The sequence below is a fragment of the Eucyclogobius newberryi genome, unplaced genomic scaffold (assembly GCF_026437365.1).
Source record: "Eucyclogobius newberryi isolate DKJ021-1_F unplaced genomic scaffold, fEucNew1.0.hap1 SCAF_347, whole genome shotgun sequence".
In the NCBI taxonomy this organism is placed as follows: domain Eukaryota; kingdom Metazoa; phylum Chordata; class Actinopteri; order Gobiiformes; family Gobiidae; genus Eucyclogobius; species Eucyclogobius newberryi.
This window is the reverse complement of record NW_027315998.1, coordinates 38556-59618: the sequence shown is the minus strand read 5'-3', so window position 1 is coordinate 59618 and position 21063 is coordinate 38556.

The following is a 21063-nucleotide window of genomic DNA, read 5'->3' as shown; positions in this document are numbered from 1 at the left end:
ATGGCCCCATCCTACCTCAAAGATGCTATAGAACAATATCATCCAAACAGAGCTCTTCGCTCTCAGAATGCTGGCCTTCTGGTGGTCCCAAGAGTCTCTAAAAGTACTGTAGGAGGTAGAGCGTTTAGCTACCAAGCTCCTGTGTTATTGAATCAGCTCCCGACCCATGTTAAATATGGTGACACAGTCTCTTCATTTAAGTCCAGGCTTAAAACGTTCCTCTTCGAAATCGCTTATGGTCAGACTAGTTAGGAACAGAAACATAAACCCACAGCTTTAGCTACGCTGCCCTAGGAGTAACCATGCTGGGAGAAGTATGACAGCTTGAGCACTATCCTCTTCTTCTGACTACTTATGCTATCAAACAATATTTATTTTTTAATTCCACTTGCAAACTGTTCACCGCCTTCTTTTTCTTTCTCTCACTCCTGAGGACCTGTGGACCCAGATGTCCCTCTCTGGTCTGGTGAAGTGGTCCCTGCCCTGTGTGGACGGTCCCTCATCTGCCTGAAGAGTGGGTCCAGCTCGCCTCCGACGGTCCCTCATCTGCCTGAGGAGTGGGTCCAGTTCGCCTCCGACGGTCCCTCATCTGCCTGAAGAGTGGGTCCAGCTCGCCTCCGACGGTCCCTCATCTGCCTGAAGAGTGGGTCCAGCTCGACTCAGTCGGTCCCTCATCTGCCTGAAGAGTGGGTCCAGTTCGCCTCAGTCGGTCCCTCATCTGCCTGAAGAGTGGGTCCAGTTCGCCTCAGTCGGTCCCTCATCTGCCTGAAGAGTGGCTCCAGTTCGCCTCCGACGGTCCCTCATCTGCCTGAAGAGTGGGTCCAGTTCGCCTCAGTCGGTCCCTCATCTGCCTGAAGAGTGGGTCCAGCTCCAGTCTCCCTCGTGTCCGTCTGTCCGTCTGTGAGAGTCGGATCTCTCCTTCACTGGAACTCCTCCAGGTTTCTACGCTTTTTTCCCAAAGAGGTTTTTTTTTGTAGTTTTTCCTGGCCGAGAAGGAGAGTCTAAGGACAGAGGACCCTGGGACATTGTCCCTCGCCACCACAGACATTGTCTGACACCCTCGCCACCACAGACATTGTCTGACTTCATCGCCACCACAGACATTGTTGATTCATTTCTCCCTGTGGCCCTCAGAGGCAACTGTTGTTGTGATTTTGGGCCTTACAAAAATAAATTGATTTGATTTGATCTGTAAAAGACAAGTGCCTTGATGTGAAGCTGACTAATGAGAATGTGTAACGTCGTGAGACCAAGCAGGGTCGCCAGGCTACTTACGCCAGCCTGGCGACCCGGCCCGGCGGTTTCTCCGATGCATGCTACACAAAAGTCTGACTTTTCTGTATCGTTTCATTTTCTAAGTTGAATTGTGTTCTCTGTGTGTTAAGGAATAGCATTAGGTTATGTCTAATTCCATGACATTTTCTGGTCCTTCGAGCCGGATGACAAGCTGCCCTTCGCGGAGATTGAGCAGTGAATTGGTGAAAGTCTGTGTGCACAGCAGAAGGAAGTCCACTTTTCCCATGGCCGCCCATCGCACCTCATTCTCCGCGAGGAGAGCGCATCGTGTCGAGGCAGCAGGAGAACACAGGCGACAAAGAAGGTCAGACGAAACTTTGTGTGTGAAAAAGAGATAGCCATAAAACGTTTTATGCATTAGTTTAATATTACTGAAAAATATTGTTGGTGGATGCCCAGTTTAATATTACTGTGAAATATTGTCGGTGGATGCCCAGTTTAATATTACTGTGAAATATTGTCGGTGGATGCCCAGTTTAATATTACTGTGAAATATTGTCGGTGGATGCCCAGTTTAATATTACTGTGAAATATTGTCGGTGGATGTCCAGTTTAATATTACTGTGAAATATTGTTGGTGAATGCGCAGTTTAATATTATTGTGAAATATTGTCGGTGGATGCCCAGTTTAATATTACTGTGAAATATTGTTAGTGGATGCCCAGTTTAATATTACTGTGAAATATTGTCGGTGGACGCCCAGTTTAATATTACTGTGAAATATTGTCGGTGGATGCCCAGTTTAGTATTACTGAGAAATATTGTAGGCTTATGCACGAGACATAAGCGGAAGTTTGATATTGCTGGAAAAATATTGGTTGGCTTTATGTAGATAAGTTTCTCACATAAAGGAGTTAAATTGCTCACCATGAGTTTAAGTTTCTCACCGAAAGAAAGTTATAATGCCTTATGTACGAGTTGTGTGAATGTAAGCGCTGTGCACGAGCGAAGTAAGTAAGAAAGAAGTGTTAATGTGTGAATGAGGATTAATAAGTGATTATCTAACAAGTGTGAATCACAATTAATCATACAAGGGTCACAAGGCGTTATTCTGAGAGATCTAAAATTTGCAGACATGGGTGAATCTTAAACACCACGTTTATGTCCGGTGAAAAAAACAATAAGGGATTTCATAAGAAGATTGACATTGACAGTGTCTGTAAAGCAAGTAGCATTTCTCTCAGACGACCGAGACCATAGAGGATGTTAGATGGAGACTTCCAGTGTGCTCAGAGACGTGGCAGAGAGGGGGAGATAAGGGGGGTCAAGAACACAGGAGAAGGGAAGAGAAAGCAGTTCAGAGGACGCTCTGAAGGTTAATGAATTAGTAACTAAACCCAGCTGGTTTAAATTTTAGTATTGAGAGCTCTGTAGAACAAATTTTAAGGGTTTTTGTTTGGATTGACAACAATCAATTATAAAGATTTGATCAAACTTGATAAGAGATGAAGATTAATTCAGATTTTCATAGATGGCCAATATTTGGGGAATGTGATCACAGACAGGACACTTTATGTCCCCGACAGTTACAAAAGTTGTGTTTTTACGGTATCGTGTTTTTTGTGTGTGCACAGAACAAACCTACGTTTTGTTTTGTTTTATTTTTGGACTTGACAAAATGATCTTTTTGGACTTAATGCATGACTATGTGGCATTACGAGCGGTCGTGCCGTCTTCGCACCCACAGTATCTGCTTCACATGTACAACAACGCCACCCTGTTTTTAGAGTAAGGGACAGGGAACCCTCTAATTAGTTGATCCTGCGTCATAAAAGGTCACACAGGTAAGTTGGGACTGTAATGATTGAACAGAGACAAAGATACAAAAAGAGTGTACATTTATTAAGCTCTATGATATTAGATAAGTTAGTTCAATAAATTAACACATATTCGTCACATGTCACATTTCAGATTTACATTTTACTCGAATAGAAGAGAAGAAGAGGAGGACCGCATGATGTTGTTAGCCTATGCCCGAAGCACGTTTGGAGATGCCACCGAGGCCGGCTTCCCGGAAGGACCCCAAATGCTGATGAAAGGCATGTTAGGCTCCTGAGTTAAGGACCAGAGCGACGCAAAACAAGCCGACATCAGAGCCAGGTGTGAGCTAAACTACCTTGAGGCCACGACGCTTTACGCTGAAAGTAGCACTAGTTTGCCACTATCCTTCAGCTGGCCAGTCTGCGGCTCTGCGAGCTGCCATCTTGGTTTGACGTCAGAGGTGAGAGGTCGGGCAATGTAACAGACCCTCCTTTTATAGGGCGCCCTCACCTCAGTCATTACCTGCAGGTGGACAATAGACCGTCCTGCTACAAAAATGTGGCAATCGGGTGGTACTACAGTAATAAAAGTTAAATTAACCAACAACGCCACCTGGGCATTAATGGGCCCAGGACCATGTAGAAAAGATTAAAAGGCGCACAGGTAAGGTCATTGATGAGGCAGTGCTGAATAAGTTACATTGTTTATTTAGTTAGCAGTTTAACAATATTGTATACGTGTTCAAATTGTAAAAGTAAACAGACAGAATAGTAAACGGAAAACAGAAAACGATGACCAACAGGGCGATTAAAATACTAGTAAATAAAAAGGTATAAGGGCGAGTAAAAGGCCAGTAAAGGAAAAACAAAAAGGGCCAGTGCCGTTGGATATTCATAGTCCCAGACGCACCACGTTAGGCCCCCCACGATGAGCCATTACATTCCTGCCCGACCCGCCCGGTACCAGCTACACCGAGGGCCCCAGCTGGGGACATGACGACCTCGCAGCCGGCTACACGGAGGACCCCGGTACCGCCAGCCGGTCCACACTTTGAATGGGGCGCCATGGAGGGTGGCGACATGCGGCGTGCAGGGTCCAGCATCTAACGGCACTAAAATACATAAATCGCTAGTCTTAAAAAGTACATACACAGATTTAGCGGGACATGGAGAGAGAGGTTTACCTGGCCCTTCTGAGGCAAACCCTCGCGACCCACCGGAATGCGGAAGTGGCGGACATGGGAAGCAAGAGCTACGGAGTTTTTATAGCGCAGATGTGCGCCATCTGCCGGCGTGATGGGCACACTGCTACACTCACCCCCAAAGTTCAATCCGCGTCCTCTGCGATTAAAAAAAACAACACTCATCCATGGTAGCGCTACACTCATTTACACAACTTGGACGGCCTTTACACACATATCACATTAAAAATTACTTGGGCTTGACGAGGCTTGGATCAACATTGGCACCCAGCATGGTCTGGTGGGTTTGAGCCACCAACTCTGCGATTCAGCAGAGTAATGCATTAAAACCAAACATGAACAGCTGTTCCAGCTGGTCCAGGTACAAACTTACCCCATGTCCACCCGCTGGGACAAAATGGGGGTGCCCTGAAGGCTCAAACGATGCACATTTTCCTGAGTGCAGTTACTTCAGTGAAACACTGGACGACACATGCACTGCACCGGGCCCTTACCCTCCGACCACATAGGTAACAGCCACGCCTTAAGCGCTTGATCGAGGCATCCCACATCTCAATATTCCACCACTGGAGGTCACCCGATGCAGTACATACATCCACCCAGATGTTGTACATTGCCCACTTGCGCCCAGTGGCTCCTATGCCCCTGGAACCCATCTCGAATCATTGTTTTCTTTACAAAAAAAAAACAAGAGGAACACGTTACTTTACAGTACAGTACAGATGTATGACACAATAGCTCAAAACAGTACTTAATATAGATGCTGTGCAAAATCCTGGACCATGTCCTTAATAACACAGCTTCATTTGGCAAAAAAGTACAAACAAAAGAAAACATGAAAGCAAAATACATGCAATATTCACACCAAACAAACCAAAATGAAACAAGGATAAGGCAGGTTTTTGGAAAAACACGCACAAAAATCAAATACTGTAGTGACTAACACAAAATAAGAGCACTAAAGCCTCTGAATCAATGATCCTGCCGATAATAAGCCAAAATGTGGCAATCGGGTGGTACAATAATGATAAAAGTAAAATTAACCAACAACGCCACCTGGGCATTAATGGGCCCAGGACCATGTAGAAAAGATTAAAAGGCGCACAGGTAAGGTCATTGATGAGGCAGTGCTGAATAAGTTACATTGTTTATTTAGTTAGCAGTTTAACAATATTGTATACATGTTCAAATTGTAAAAGTAAACAAACAGAATAGTAAACGGAAAACAGAACACAGAAAACGATGACCAACAGGGCGATTAAAATACTAGTAAATAAAAATGTATAAGGGCGAGTAAAAGGCCAGTAAAGGAAAAACAAAAAGGGCCAGTAAAAGGCCAGTAAAGGAAAAACAAAAAGGGCCAGTGCCGTTGGATATTCATAGTCCCAGACGCACCACGTTAGGCCCTCCACGACGAGCCATTACATTCCTGCCCGACCCGCCCGGTACCAGCTACACCGAGGGCCCCAGCTGGGGACATGACGACCTCGCAGCCGGCTACACGGAGGACCCCGGTACCGCCAGCCGGACCACACTTTGAATGGGGCGCCATGGAGGGTGGCGACATGCGGCGTGCAGGGTCCAGCATCCAACGGCACTAAAATACATAAATCGCTAGTCTTAAAAAGTACATACACAGATTTAGCGGGACATGGAGAGAGAGGTTTACCTGGCCCTTTTGAGGCAAACCCTTGCGACCCACCGAAATGCGGAAGTGGCGGACATGAGACGCAAGAGCTGCGGAGTTTTTATAGATAGCCGGCAGATGTGCGCCATCTGCTACAACTAGATGAAAGTACAGGACGAAAAAGAGACAGAAGTGTTTTTAAATTTAGGATCAAATGCAGGCATGGGCCTGGAGTGATAATATGGGTAAATGGGTGACAACTGATGTTTTTGGACATAAGAGTAGAATGGGCAGTAAGTAAAGTGAAGGATAATATCAGTAACTTATTCATTCATTACTATCATGGGGAAACCTAATAAGTTAAATAGTGACGTGCTAATGCCCTCCCAAGGACATGACTGTGTCATTAACTAAGGCAATTGACGCAGAAGTGTGGGGACATGGGACATGGGTCATAAAAGATAGTCAGAGATAACAAGGGCTATTGACTGGCAAAGAATCTGGAGGACTCAGGATGGAGCAGATGTCCTTATCTTTACATATCACAGTGACACCAACAGCAACGCCAACGTGTAAAGTAAATGTACACATTGGACTGATAGTCTTAGTGAATTAGAACTCATTATAGCACAGTATAGACTGGATGACGCAGAAATACAACAGGTTCTGATGCAGTATATCTTCATTAGATATAGTTAAAGGGAAAGTAGGACTGAGGACGGAGGCAAGAGGAATGGTTAGACTACAGGAAGGGCCTGGGGGAGGAGTGTAGAGGAGTGTAATGCAGGAGGAGAATACATTTTATGAGACCGGCAGATTACCAGAAGATAGTGAAAACTAAACAGGGGGATGGGGTAATCAATACATGGGTTTAGAAGCAGAATGACAGGGATATTTTAAAGATAACACTGGAATCCCAGGGGATGCAGCTCCTGATTATGAATATCAGCAGCAATGAGAAAGTAAAAGCAGGTTACAAGTGAGGGTAAAGAGTAAGTGAATAGAGAGAAAGAAAGAGCAGGTTTAGAAAGTTGGAGGGTGTTTCCTCCGTTACGGAGAGGAAGACAGAGAGGAAAGCAGAGGGGAAGACAGAGGGGAAGATGCATGAGACAAAGAAAAGACAGGAAAGTAGGGAACAAGGGGAAAAACAGGTTGATAAAAAAAGACATGCCTTATAACCAAGGGGAAGGTTTAGGATCATTGTGATTTTTTATATGCATATAGATTTGCTAGAACAGACTAATACACAATGTTATAAAGCATCACATGAGCAGGTGTGAGAGATTGAGTTTGGAACTCACCTGAAGCACATATAGAAGATTAGAACATATTACATTAGATGTGTGACCTTATTCAGGCCGCACCAACGAGAGGAGATGTGAAATTTGATGTTAATTATGTGTTGTATTGTACACACACACACACACACACACACACAGTTTGAAACAAATGGTGGTAAAACAGATAGGTTTAGCAAGTGTCAGATTACAGACACAGACTGGATTATTGAACTTCATGAAATGCAGAAATATTGATGGAAAGCATGATTACCAAAGTCATTGTTTAAAGGTTGTAGTTTGAGTCATGGGCGATTTGCCATGTCTCAAAAGGAGGGATGATGTACTAGTAAACAAACATTACGATTCAATAATTACAAAAACAAAATTTTGTAAACAAGAGAACTGTTTGAAATACATGAACTGTCGAAAAGACTTTGTTTATCACTGCAGCAAGAACGTGTTGGAGATGTGGTGTTTACAGAGACGAGCCAAGTGGAACAGCCAAAGTGGAAGGAGCCACACCGTGTCGTCCTCACCAGTGAAGGGACGAGAACATGGGTGCTCTCATGGGAAAGTGAGAGAGAGTCTGAACTGGCAGACAACACAGCGGCAGATCCATAAGAAAGACGATGGACGTCGTTTTGTATGCAGTGAACACAGATTCTACAATGCGCAAAGCATTATACTCTGCTAAAAGAAATCAACGAGTTATCATCATCACAGCAACGACGATAATATGGGTGCTGAACACCTGTATTATGCACCGGACAATCGGTAACATGTGAAAAAAGAGACAGCAAAGAGGCAAAGGTAATCTCGCCCAATTCATGTTCCAACAGATCAACATATATTGGTGTGTCACAACTGTGTATACCGGTAAATGAAACATACACAGACATGGAATATAGAGGGAAGAAAATAAGTGATCAACTTGATGAAAGGTTATGAAATTTATAATGTATAATATATAATGTATAATTGACATGACAGTAGCTGAAGAAACACAATGGCATATTATACAGCCACCGTTGTTAACACTACCTAAGAGAGCTTTTTTTTATCTGCTACAACATAACTACATGCAATGTTAATGAGATTATGAATTGAGATGGGAAGTGTACCAGTTCATATGTGTCAAAGGTGTGACCGAAGCAAGCAGCGGAAGGGAAGGAAATCTCTTTAGAACCCAAGCGAGGACGTATGGTGATGTGGGCACACAGTGCTGAGGGGGCACTTGGAAGCCAAAGGGACTAGGACATTATTCCTATGTATCTCTTTTGTGGCCAGCCATGGTCATTACAAAGACCAGCATCACCCAGAACCATACCGCAAGGTCAAGTTCGAGAGGTTAGTGGACAGTCTGGTCCCAGTAGCACCTGATACAACGTATTTGACTTTATTGGGGTGTCCAGAGGTCCCTAACGAGTAGAAACTAACTGACCAGAGAGCAGCGGGTTTAAGGGCTTTCCGCTTGTACTTCTATATTTCCAATCACACCGCACAAAATTTCAGACAGAATAAATTGTCTGTCTGTCAAATTACAGAGATTGACCAATCTGACTCAAAATTTAGGACAGTAATGCAGTAGAAATGTTGTTGGCCGAGAGAAAAGGAGTTTGTTCAATGTTTGAGAACTGTGCATAACCTTTTGAGTGTAAAAGTGTCCTTTTAACAACAAAATGAAAGACATGTTGAAAACTGAAAAGAGTATTGTGTTTGGCATATGAGACAGTAGACTAATGCTTTGATAAACAGGAGGGAAATGTGATAAACTGTAAATATATGATTATTTTGATGTATTTTATCTGCATAATAGTGATATGACGATATTTGTAATTTATCTGCATCATTAGTCTAAGAGAAAAACGGCATGTGAAAAACTGCATTTGTTTGTGTGTCGTAAAGATGGAGCAAAGTAATGTTTACTCTCCAGGGAAGGGGGTAACACCCCAGGGGAGTTTGGGTAAACATTACCCATGCTTTATCTCTGAGGAAAAATAGCAACTGCTGTAAAAGACAAGTGCCTTGATGTGAAGCTGACGAGAATGTGACCCATCTATTCCATAATATCTAATAAAACCAACCTGCATGAGAAAAAACGTCGTGAGACCACGCAGGGTCGCCAGGCTATTTACGCCAGCCTGGCGACCCGGCCCGGCGGTTTCTCCCATGCATGCTAGTCTGACGTTTCTGTATCATTTCATATTCTAAGTTGAATTGTGTTCTCTGTGTGTTAATAATAATAATAATAACTTTTATTTATATAGCGCTTTTCAGTGACCCAAAGACGCTGAACATAATAAAAAAGGGGGGGGTATTTACAGACAGGGGGGACAACACGTACAGAACACATTAATATACAGATAAAATGAACAAGACAGAAGAAGTAGAGAGAAAAAGATGGGGATGTAACAGGGGGTAGAAGTGTAGGCAATGGGGTAGAATAGGCTAGGGGTAGGGGAGGTCATAAGCTTGGGTGAAGAGGTATGTTTTTAGGCGGGATTTGAATGTTGTGAGTGAGGGAGAGTGGCGGACAGGTTGGGGGAGGGAGTTCCAGAGTCGGGGTGCTGTTCGGGAGAATGCTCTGTCGCCAAAAGTTTTGAGTCGGGATGTTGGTGCAGTCAGGGTGAGAGAGGAGGAGGATCGGAGAGCTCGGGAGGGGCGGTGGGGGATGAGGAGGTCAGACAGGTAGGGGGGGGCAAGGTGGTGAAGAGCTTTGAAGGTGAGGAGGAGTATTTTAAAGTTTATGCGCTGCTTGATGGGGAGCCAGTGGAGAGAGCGGAGAACGGGAGTGATGTGATCACGGGACCGGGTGTGGGTGAGGAGGCGGGCAGCGGAGTTTTGGACCATTTGGAGTCTGTGGAGGGAATGGGAGGAGATGCCAGTGAGGAGGGAGTTGCAGTAGTCAAGGCGGGAGGAGATGAAGGCATGGATGAGGGATTCAGCAGCGGGGAGGGTGAGGCAGTGTCGGATTTTGGCGATGCGGCGGAGGTGGAAGTATGAGGTCTTGACAATGTGGCTGACATGGGGAGTGAAGGAGAGGGTGGGGTCCATGATGACACCGAGATTGCGTACCAGGGTAGAGGGGGTGATGGTCGAGGTGTCGATGCTGAGTGAGAAGGGACCAGTTTTATTGAGAGTGGATTTGGTGCCAATGAGGAGGAGCTCTGTTTTGTCACTGTTCAGTTTGAGGAAGTTGAGAGTGAGCCATGATTTTATTGTAGAGATGCAGGTTTCGATGTGGCTGAGGGGAGGGTTTTGGGTGGATTTGGTGGTGAGGTATATCTGGGTGTCGTCAGCGTAGCAGTGAAAGTCCAGGTTGAGTTGGCGGAGGATGTAACCAAGGGGGAAGATGTAGCAGATGAAGAGGAGGGGGCCGAGGACTGAGCCCTGGGGGACCCCCTGCGTTACTGGGGAGAGGGTGGATGAGTGACCGGAGAGGGAAATGAACTCTTGCCTGTTGGTAAGGTAGGATGTGAGCCAGTCAAGTGCAGAGCCCTCAACACCCAGTTGGCGCAGCCTTTGTAGGAGGATGGAATGGTTTATAGTGTCAAAGGCTGCGCTGAGGTCTAGTAGTAACAGGATGTTGAGGGCCCCGGAGTCTGCAGAGGTGAGGAGATCGTTGAGTACTTTGACCAGGGCTGTTTCAGTGCTGTGAAGTGGGCGGAAGCCAGATTGGAGGGGTTCATAGAGGTTGTTTGACTGGAGGTGGGTGTGAAGTTGGGCGGCGACGATGCGTTCCAGCGTTTTTGAAAGGAACGGCAGGTTGGAGATGGGGCGGTAGTTGGAGAGGTTGGCGGAGTCTAGGGTGGGTTTTTTGAGGATGGGGGTGATGGAGGCCAGTTTGTAGATGGAAGGAACATGGCCGAGGGATAAAGACTGGTTGAAGAGGGTGGTGAGATGGGGGATGAGAGCAGGGAGGCAGGCCTTGGTTAGATTCGTTGGGAGGGGGTCGAGAGAGCAGGTGGTGGTTTTGGAAGCGGTGATGAGGTCTATGATATGAGAGGAGTTAACAGAGGAGAAGGTGGTGAGGGAGCGGAGGGGGGGCAGGGGTGGGGGTGGTGATGGAGTTAATGGAGACGGCAGTCATGGAGCTGTTGATTTTGGAAATTTTGTCATTGAAGGCAAGGAGGAAAGAGTTGCAGAGGTCAGGGGAGGAGGGTGGAGTGATGTCCGGTGGCTGGAGCAGCTTGTTGACGGTGGAGAACAGGGTGCGAGGGCTCCGGTGGGAGCTGTTGATGAGGGTGGAGAGGTGGGCAGATTTGGCGGCTTGGAGAGCGTCACGGTAGGAGGAGATGTGTAATTTGTAATTAAAAGAAAGCTTCGGCGTGGACGGTGAGGCGGGTTCTTTTGAGGAGTCGTTCGAGTTGGCGGCCAGTCTGCTTCATGGTGCGGAGTTCAGGGGTGTACCAGGGGGCGGGGTTGATGTATGAGACGGAGGAGGTTTTCCAGGGGGCTAGGGAGTCAAGGGAGTCGGAGAGGGTAGTGTTGAGCATGACAGCATAGTCGTCGGGGGAAGAGGGGGGGGGAGTCAGGGGGGAAAGCAGAGGATATGAGCTGGGAGAGCGTGAGGGGGTTGACTGACTTGATATTGCGGTAGGTGATGGTGCGTTTTTTGGGGTTGTGGGGCGAGGGTAGGGGGGCAGAGAAAAGGATGCAGAGATGATCAGAGAGTGGGAAGGGGAGGGGGTGGGGCTTAGATATGGGTAGGAGAGAGGAACAGACTAAGTCCAGAGTGTGGCCTTTGGTATGGGTGGGGAAGTCAATATGTTGGGTGAGATGGAAGCAGTCCAGGAGAGAGAGGAAGTCGGATGTCAGTGGGGCGTTGGGGCAGTCAATGTGGATGTTGAAGTCACCAGTGAGTAGGAGGCGGGCAGAGAGAGAGGATGCGATTGTGAGGAGTTCAGACAATTCAGTGAGGAAAGAGGGGTGGGGCTTTGGGGGACGATAGATCAGGATAGCGGTGATAGAGTTGGGGAGGGAGAAGGCGAGGTATTCAAATGATGAGATGGATGGAAGGTTGAGGTTCAGTTCAGTGATGGATGTAGATTTTTTATGAATAACAGCAAGACCTCCCCCACGCCCGGAGAGGCGGGGTTTGGCAGTGTAAGTGTAGTTGGAGGGAGTGGCTTGGTTGAGAGCATAGAAGTCCAGGGGCTGTTGCCATGTTTCACAGAGGAGAAGCAGATCAATGTTATTGTCCAGTAGCAGTTCAGATCTAACAGGTGATTTGTTGGCGAGGGAGCGGCACTTCAGCAGTGCAAGGGAGATGGATGGGGGCGCGGAGATGGATGGGGGCGCAGGGGTGGGGGGGCGGAGGTTGGATAGCATTGGGTTATGTCTAATTCCATGACAGCTGTGTAGAAGTTTCTGACAGTGATGTCCACAGTGTCATTGCTGTTGCTTGGAAAAGACTCTGTGAATCCATACATGTGCAGTAGTTGCCAGTTTGCCATCTGCCCATACGTGTTAAAAACCTCTTCACCTTTACAAATGGGTCGTATGCTAACGTATCTTCTTCTTATATGGTGTTTTATGTTTTTTTTATACATTACCGCCAGACTATTCTTTAGACTTTATCTGGATACGTCATAAGGCGCTGGTACAGCTGGCAGCCCGGTGTAAACGCTCTCTCTTCTTTCTCACACTTATTGTGCTTTATCTCCTATATTTTGTAAATATAGTTAGTATGTTTTTTCTATTTTACTGTACGATAGGGACACACGCTGGAATAGTTTTTTAATTCAACTGTTTTTGACTTTTTTCGGCTGGATTTGAGCGTTTTTCGTTGTGTTGTTGTGACGTGAGCTAGCTCCGAGCGACGTAAACTCCGAGAGAAGAGAGGGACAAACAGGAAGTCGGTTCCCGCCGTAGTCATGGGTAACGTGAGGTCCCTTCAAAATAAAATGACGGAAATAGCGAGCCTCATGCGGTCCCAGAGGATTTATAGGGACAGCAGCGTCTTGATTTTCACAGAGACCTGGTTAACAGCAGAAATGCCAGACTCTATTGTAGGTTTGGACAATTTTCATCTGCTGCGGGCGGACAGAACGAGAGAATCCGGGAAGAAAAGAGGTGGAGGTCTGGCGGTGTATGTGAACACGAGCTGGTCCAAACCCGAACACTGCACAGTGAAGGAGCAGCTATGTAGCAGGGATATTGAACTATTGGCTATTGGCATGAGGCCATATTATCTGCCCCGGGAGTTCTCACATGTGATTTTGATCGCAGTCTATGTGGCCCCGTCTGCCAATGCTGAAGATGCTTGTGAAGCACTGCTCTCCTGCACTTGTAGGCTGCAAACACAGCATCCACAGGCTCTCTTCCTCGTCTCTGGTGACTTTAACCACGCTTCTCCCTCTTCTGTTCTACCAACATACACCCAGTATGTTACCTGCCCCACCAGAGAGAATAGAACATTGGACTTGTTTTTTTTGCCAACACCAAGGAGGCTTATTCTTCTTCCCCCCTCCCTCCCCTGGGCAGCTCGGACCACAACCTTGTACATCTGAGGCCTGTGTATGAACCCATCGTGCGCAGGCAGCCTGTGGTGTCCCGTGAGGTGAGGATGTGGTCTGCTGAGAGCGAGGAGGCTCTGAGGGACTGCTTCAGCACCACTGTCTGGACTGAGCTTTATGACCCACATGGGGAGGACATCAACACCATCACAGAGTGCATCACGGACTACATCAACTTCTGTTTTGAGAACATTGTTCCCTCCCGGACGGTGCGGTATTTTCCAAACAACAAGCCATGGATTAACCGTGAACTGAAGGCTCTGCTGAAGGAGAAGAAGAGAGCCTTCAGGTCAGGGAACAAGGAGGAGCTGAGGACTGTGCAGAAGGAGCTGAGGAGGAAGATCAGGCAGGCTAAGGCCGGCTACAAGAGGAGGATGGAGGAGCAGCTGCAGCAGAAGAACATTCAGGGAGTGTGGAGGAGCCTGAAAACCATCTCGGGCTTCAAAATCCCCCCTGCCCAGACAGAGGGGGATCTACAGTGGGTAATTGATTTAAATGCTCACTTCTTGAGGTTTGATCGGTCACCCGCCCCTCCCCCTGCACAGCTGCATGCTCCCTCTTCCACAGCTGGACAATGCCCTGCATCTGTTCCTCTTCGCTTATCTGCCCCGGACCATCAGCTCCCCACTTCGCCTGGACTCACCCATCCCCCCAGCACACGGTCCCCCTGCCAACCACTGACTGTCACAGCAGCACAGGTGAGGAGTGAGCTGAAGAGGATTAAAGTGAGGAAGGCAGCAGGACCTGATGGCATCAGCCCCAGGCTCCTTAAGTCCTGCGCAGATGAACTGTGTGGAGTTATGGAGCATGTCTTCAACATGAGCCTGAAGCTGAGGGTGGTACCACAGGTCTGGAAGACCTCCTGTCCCAAAGACCTCAACAGCTTCAGGCCAGTGGCTCTCACGTCCCACCTGATGAAGACACTGGAGCGGCTAGTCCTGGACCACCTCCGCTCCACCGTGAGCTCAGCCATGGACCCACTGCAGTTTGCATATCGGTCTGGCATCGGAGTGGAGGACGCGGTCATCTCCCTGCTGCACCGCTCTCTCTCTCACCTGGAAAAGCCTGGCAGCTCTGTGAGGATTCTGTTCTTCAATCTTTCCAGCGCCTTCAACACCATCCAGCCGCTGCTCCTGAGGGACAAGCTGGAGACGGCTGGTGTGGAGTATGACCTGGCAGAGTGGATCCTGGACTACCTCACAGACCGACCCCAGTTTGTGAGAGCCCGGAACTGTGTGTCTGACACTCGGACCTGCAGTGTGGGGGCGCCCCAGGGCACTGTCCTCGCGCCCTTTCTCTTCACCCTTTACACTGCAGACTTCAGACATGACACGGACAGCTGTGTCCTGCAGAAGTTCTCTGACGACTCTGCCATCATCGGACTTATCACGGACGACGATGACGCGGAGTACAGAGGACTGGCGCAGGACTTTGTGGACTGGTGTCAGCGGAACCATCTCCTCATCAACACGGGGAAGACCAAGGAGATGGTGGTGGATTTCCGCAGACGCCACCCCACTGCCCCCTCACCAGTGAACATCCAGGGACGGGACATTGAGAGAGTGGACTCATACAAGTACCAGGGTGTTCATCTGAACCACAAACTGGACTGGACTCATAACACAGACGCACTGTACAGGAAGAGCCAGAGTCGGCTCTACCTCCTGAGGAGACTCAGGTCTTTTGGAGTGACAGGGCCACTCCTGAAGACCTTCTACGACTTTGTGGTGGCATCGGCCCTCCTGTATGGTGTGGCCTGCTGGAGCAGCAGCATCACAGAGAGGGAGAGGAAGAGGCTGGACAGAGTCATCAAGAAGTCCAGCTCCGTCCTGGGCTGTGCTCTGGACTCGGTGCAGGAGGTGGGGGACAGGAGGGTCCTGGCTAGATTCACATCTATGCTGGACCATGAGTGTCACCCCCTGCAGGACACTCTCTCCGCTCTGGAGAGCAGCTTCAGTGAGAGACTGATCCACCCTCGATGTGTGAAGGAAAGGTTCCGTAGGTCTTTCCTTCCTGCTGCTGTCAGACTTTATAACAAAAACTGTTAGTACTGAACACTCGCAATACTGACCTAACCTAATACTGATGTGCAATTTCTTCATATGTGCAATTACTGTGAAATTCATGTGCAATCTATGTGCTGTCGTGACACATATTCATGTGCAATTACTGTCGGGATCACATGCAATGTGTTTTTCAGACTTCCTATAAGTGATCTGTTCTTCTGTATCTACCTCTGGATCTACCTGTGTTGCACCAATGAAATTTCCCCATGTGGGACAATAAAGGAATATCTTATCTTATCTTATGTTGTTGTTGTTGTTGTTTTATGGCGGTTGGCATCCAATTGTTGCATTACCGCCAGACTTTATTCTCTTATCTTATCCTTTAGACTCCATTCTTCAGTTCTTCTTCTTCTTCTTTGGCGTTTCAAAGCCCACGAGTTCAAAGCACATGAGTCCCAAGCACATGAGACCCGCTTCTTCTTCCTCCTCCTCGGCACTCCACAGCGGCCGGCATCCAAGAGCCACACCACCGCCACCCACCACAGCAGTGCAACACACCCCAACTCTATAAACGTCTACCCAACCCTGTGCTATATAAGTAAGCAACTACAGCCTCACACAAACCCTGTGACTGGAACGTAAGAATGTTCCGCAGATTGAATTCCTGCCTATTATTCTGAAACCACAAGGCCAACCCGGTCCTTTCTCTTTCATAAGCCGCACAGTGAATCAGCATGTGCTCGACCGTCTCTGACTCTTGACAGTGATTACACAGACCAGTCGGATGCTTGCCCATACGACTCAGTGACCAATTGAGTCCAGTGTTGCCCATCCTCATGCGAGCAAAGGCCCTTTCCTCCCCCGTGTTCAACTCTTCTTCTTGTTGTTGTTGTTGTTGTTGTTGTTGTTTTATGGCGGTTGGCATCCGAGTGTTGCATTACCGCCAGACTTTATTCCTCAGACGTTTCGTAGTCCTCAGACTCTGTCGTAGTCCGTAAAAGTACTCCTCCCATCGCTTTGGCGTTACAAAGCCCATGAGGTCATGATGTGTTTTTGTGACTAGAATAGTTGTTGTGTCAGAGACCAACCGGCTTTATTCCAGGGAGACTCTTCTTCACCTTCCTCGCCCTCTTTGACGTTCGGTGCTTTGGAAGTACAAAGCCCATGAGATCATGGGACGTCTTTGTTGTTTTACAAAGCCCATGAGGTCATGGGACGTCTTTGTCGTTTTATCCTTTAGAAGTCCTTCTTCCATCACGTTTCTAGGCCCATGAAGTCCAAGCGCGTTAGAACATCCTCTTGCTCCTCATCCTCGGCTCAGTCTCCAACACCCCCCACCTCTATAAACGTTTACCCAGCCCTGTGCTACATAAGTAAGCAACCACAGCCTGACACAAACCCTGTGACTGGATCGCCAGAACGTTCCGCAGATTGAACTCCCGCCCATTATTCCGAAACCACAAGGCCAACCCGGCCCTTTCCCTATCATAAGCCTCACAGCAAATCAGCACATGCTCGACAGTCTCTGGCACCCGACAGTGACCACACAGACCGGTCGGATGTTTGCCTATCCTACTCAGTGACCAATTGAGTCCAGTATGGCCAATCCTCATGCGGGCGAAGGCCCTTTCCTCCCACGCGTTCCTGCCCATAGACCCGCAAGGACCCACACTACCCTGTATGTGATAGAGATGCCGTCCAGTAACACAGTGGCTCCAAAATTCCTGCCAAAGGCCGACCACATGACTCTTGATAACAGGCTTGATTTCAGATTTGCTTAACTCAACCGCCACATCAATTGATGGCCGCCGAAGGGAACGTTTAGCCAGTGCATCAGCCATTTCGTTACCATCCACCCCCACATGCGCAGGGACCCAAATGAAGGAAACCCTCACATCCTTCCTGGACAGGGAGAGCATCAGACAGAAGATGCCATTCAACACATCCTGTCTGCAATCCGATTTCCCAGATTTAATGCTTTGCAATGCAGAAAGGCTGTCAGAGGCCACCACAATGCCGCAACACTGCAAAGCAGATTCCGCCCATTCCAACGCCAACCGTATCGCTATAAGTTCCGACGTGAAAACAGAAAGGCGACCTCTTCTTGACCGCTAGCCCCAGGTCAGGCACAAAATAAGCGGCGCCAGTACGCCCACTCTCAGGATCCCTAGACCCGTCGGTATAAATAAACACATCACCTGAGTGCTTATCGATGAGCGCTTGAACGGCAAACTGCGGTGCCCTCCCAGCGACTCCTCTAAGCTTGCCATGCAAGCTAACATCAACAGGAGCCGGGACAAACTTCCACGGAGCTATAGCAGACAAAGCCACCGACGGGCTCACACGCAGATCACCAACCCCCGCAAGCCGCGCCTTCGCATTTCCTACCTGGCTGAAAATCATACCGCCAGCCTCACTCTGCCCCCCATCAACCCTGAGAAAGTCCCTCACCGGGTGAGAGCTCGTATGACCTTGCACATTCACCCAGTAAGCCAACAGAAGTTCTAGCCTCCGGAGCCGTAACGGCAATTCCCCCAACTCAACCTGCAGCGCCGAGACAGGGGAGGTCCTAAAAGCCCTACAGCAGATGCGCAAGGCCTGGGCTTGCTCCACATCAAGCTTCTTTAAGTTAGTCTCAGCCGCAGACATGTAGGCTATACAGCCATAATCAATAGCCGCCCTCATGACGGCCCGATAAATACCCAGGAGCGACCTTCTGCTGGCCCCCCAGTCCTGGCCGGATAGACAACGAAGCAAGTTATTCACCCTTTTGCATTTACCACTGACCTCATCAATGTGCCGACGCCAACTAAGCCTCTCATCAAAGGTGACCCCCAAGAACCTCACCTCCCTGACCTGTTCGAGCACCTGCCCATGCAGTCGAAGGGAGACGTCCCTATGTCCATTGAAGAAACAGATCACTTGAGACTTCCGTACGGACAGTTTAAACCCCCACTTCAGGGTCCACTGCTCCACCTGCTGTATTGCCCTTTGCAGTTTCGCCTCGTAAAACCGGAGATTCCTCCCTCTCACCCATAGAGCGCCATCGTCAGCATAAAGGCTCCTCCCAACAGACCCATCCACGTCGTCAAAGATGTCCTTAATCATAACATTGAACAAGATAGGGCTACACACACTCCCCTGCGGGATCCCATTCTCCACCCCATAGACCCCAGAGTAAGCAGCGCCCACTCTGGTTTGGATACGCCGGCCAGACAGAAAGCTCCGGACCCAGTTAAACAGTTTACCCTTCACACCACACTTCCGCAGCTTAATGAGGAGCCCATCCTTCCAAACCATATCGTACGCCTTCTCCACATCAAAGAGCACCGCAATAACCTTTTCTTTCTGAGCCCTGGCCAGCTGGATATCAGATTCCAAACACAACACGGAATCCATGGTGTTCCTGCCCCTACGGAAACCACTCTGGTGCGCGGGAAGCAAACCCTGACTCTCCAAGAAGTAATCCAACCGCTCGGTAACCATGCGCTCCATCGTTTTCCCGAGCTGCGACGTCAAGGCAATCGGCCTATAACTTGAAGGGTCAGACGCTGGCCTACCCGGCTTCAGAACCGGCACCACCGTAGACTGTTTCCACGCAGATGGAACACAACCTGAATCCCAAACACGGTTGAAAAGACCCAGGACTAGCCCAAGCGTGTCATCAGTCAAATGAGAGAGCATGTCATAGCACACCTCATCTTTACCCGGGGCTGTCTGTTTCGCCTTAGAAAGTGCTCTCCTTAGCTCAAACAAACTAAACGGAAGGTCAAGGTCATCTTGAGTCGAAGGCTGGTGCCCAATCAGCTCAGAATTCTGGGCCAAAGTACTCTCCCTGTAGTGCCTTTCCCCAGGTGAGAGATTGTCAGAGCTGTGCACCGACACAAAGGTGCTGGCCAACAGTTCAGCTTTGTCAACGTCGCTGACTGCTTCAACACCATTCAGTATTAGGACCGGGGTCCCACGACGGCGCTCAACCCCATGCATCCGCTTAATCATCCCCCAAACATCCCCGAGACGCGTTTCTCTCCCAATTTTGGAACAATACCGCCTCCAATAGGCACTCTTGGCCGTTCTCACAGTTTTCCGCACAACAGCGCGGGCCCTCTTGTAGTCAATGAGGGCACCCTCAGTGTGGGCAACCCTTAGCCGGCGAAACGCCGCATTTCTTGCCCTAACAGCATGACCACATGCTTCAGTCCACCACGGCACCCGCTTCCTATGTCCACTACCACCACTCTTAGGAATCGTGCCTACCGCTGACTGCGTGATGAGCGAGACAATTGCACTATTGAGATCATCCACCTGAGTCAATCCTCCTTCCTGCAGAACCCTAGAACCATCATCAGCTTTCCTCAGGAAAGCCCCCCAGTTCGCCCTTGCCAACTGCCACCTCTGGATCCTCGTCCCCCTGACCACACAGCTCCCAAAGCCAATCACGGTGCGGACTAGATAGTGATCGCTACCAAAAGAAAGATTACCAAGAACCTCCCAACTACAAACACCAGCTAACTCCTTGGACACAAGTGTAAGATCTATTGCACTTTCCGCACCGGTCCCCATATCATAGCGGGTCCCACCCCCATCATTCAGACAAACCAACTCCCTTTGATTGATAAAACCCTCTACCACCTGCCCATACCTATCGGTACCACTACCGCCCCACAAAGCGCTATGCGCATTAAAATCCCCACACCACACGGCCTTTCCCCGAACATCCTTACCGATACTATGTAAGGACTCTAGCGTTAACTCACCACACGGATTATAAAGGTTAACCACAGTAACAGCTTCACCACCCAGCCAGACCCTCACCGCCAGGGCCTCCGGCGCTTTACTCACACTGACAACAACGTAATTTAGGTCATCTCGGACAAACACAGCCACACCTCCGCCTCTACCCTGCTCCCTATCATTCCTAACACACACATACCCTTGTATCCCAAAACCCCACCTAGGTCGTAACCAAGTCTCCTGCACGCACATAACGTGAGGCTTGTTCAACAAGGTAGAGACAAAATGCTTAAATTCCTGGCCATTAGCACGAAGACTACGCGCATTCCATTGCAAGACAACCACCGCCATTATGAGCCCCCGGAACCTGACGGCGCATCGGGAGCCCCCCCACTCCCACTGCCAGAATGGGGCAGGGCGCCCTCCCGCAGCGCATCCTCTATCTCCGTCCACTCGGGGCCCCCAGCTCCAAAGTACTTCCCTGCAGCCTTAGCGATGATCTTAGTCTTTTCGGATCTCTTCTTGGTTTGCCCAGTACAGTTAATCACTTCCACTATAAAGAGGAAGAAATCTTTCCTCTTCACAACCAGTACATCCTCCGCACCCACAGGGCCTCTGCCCATGGAAGCCACACTCACGG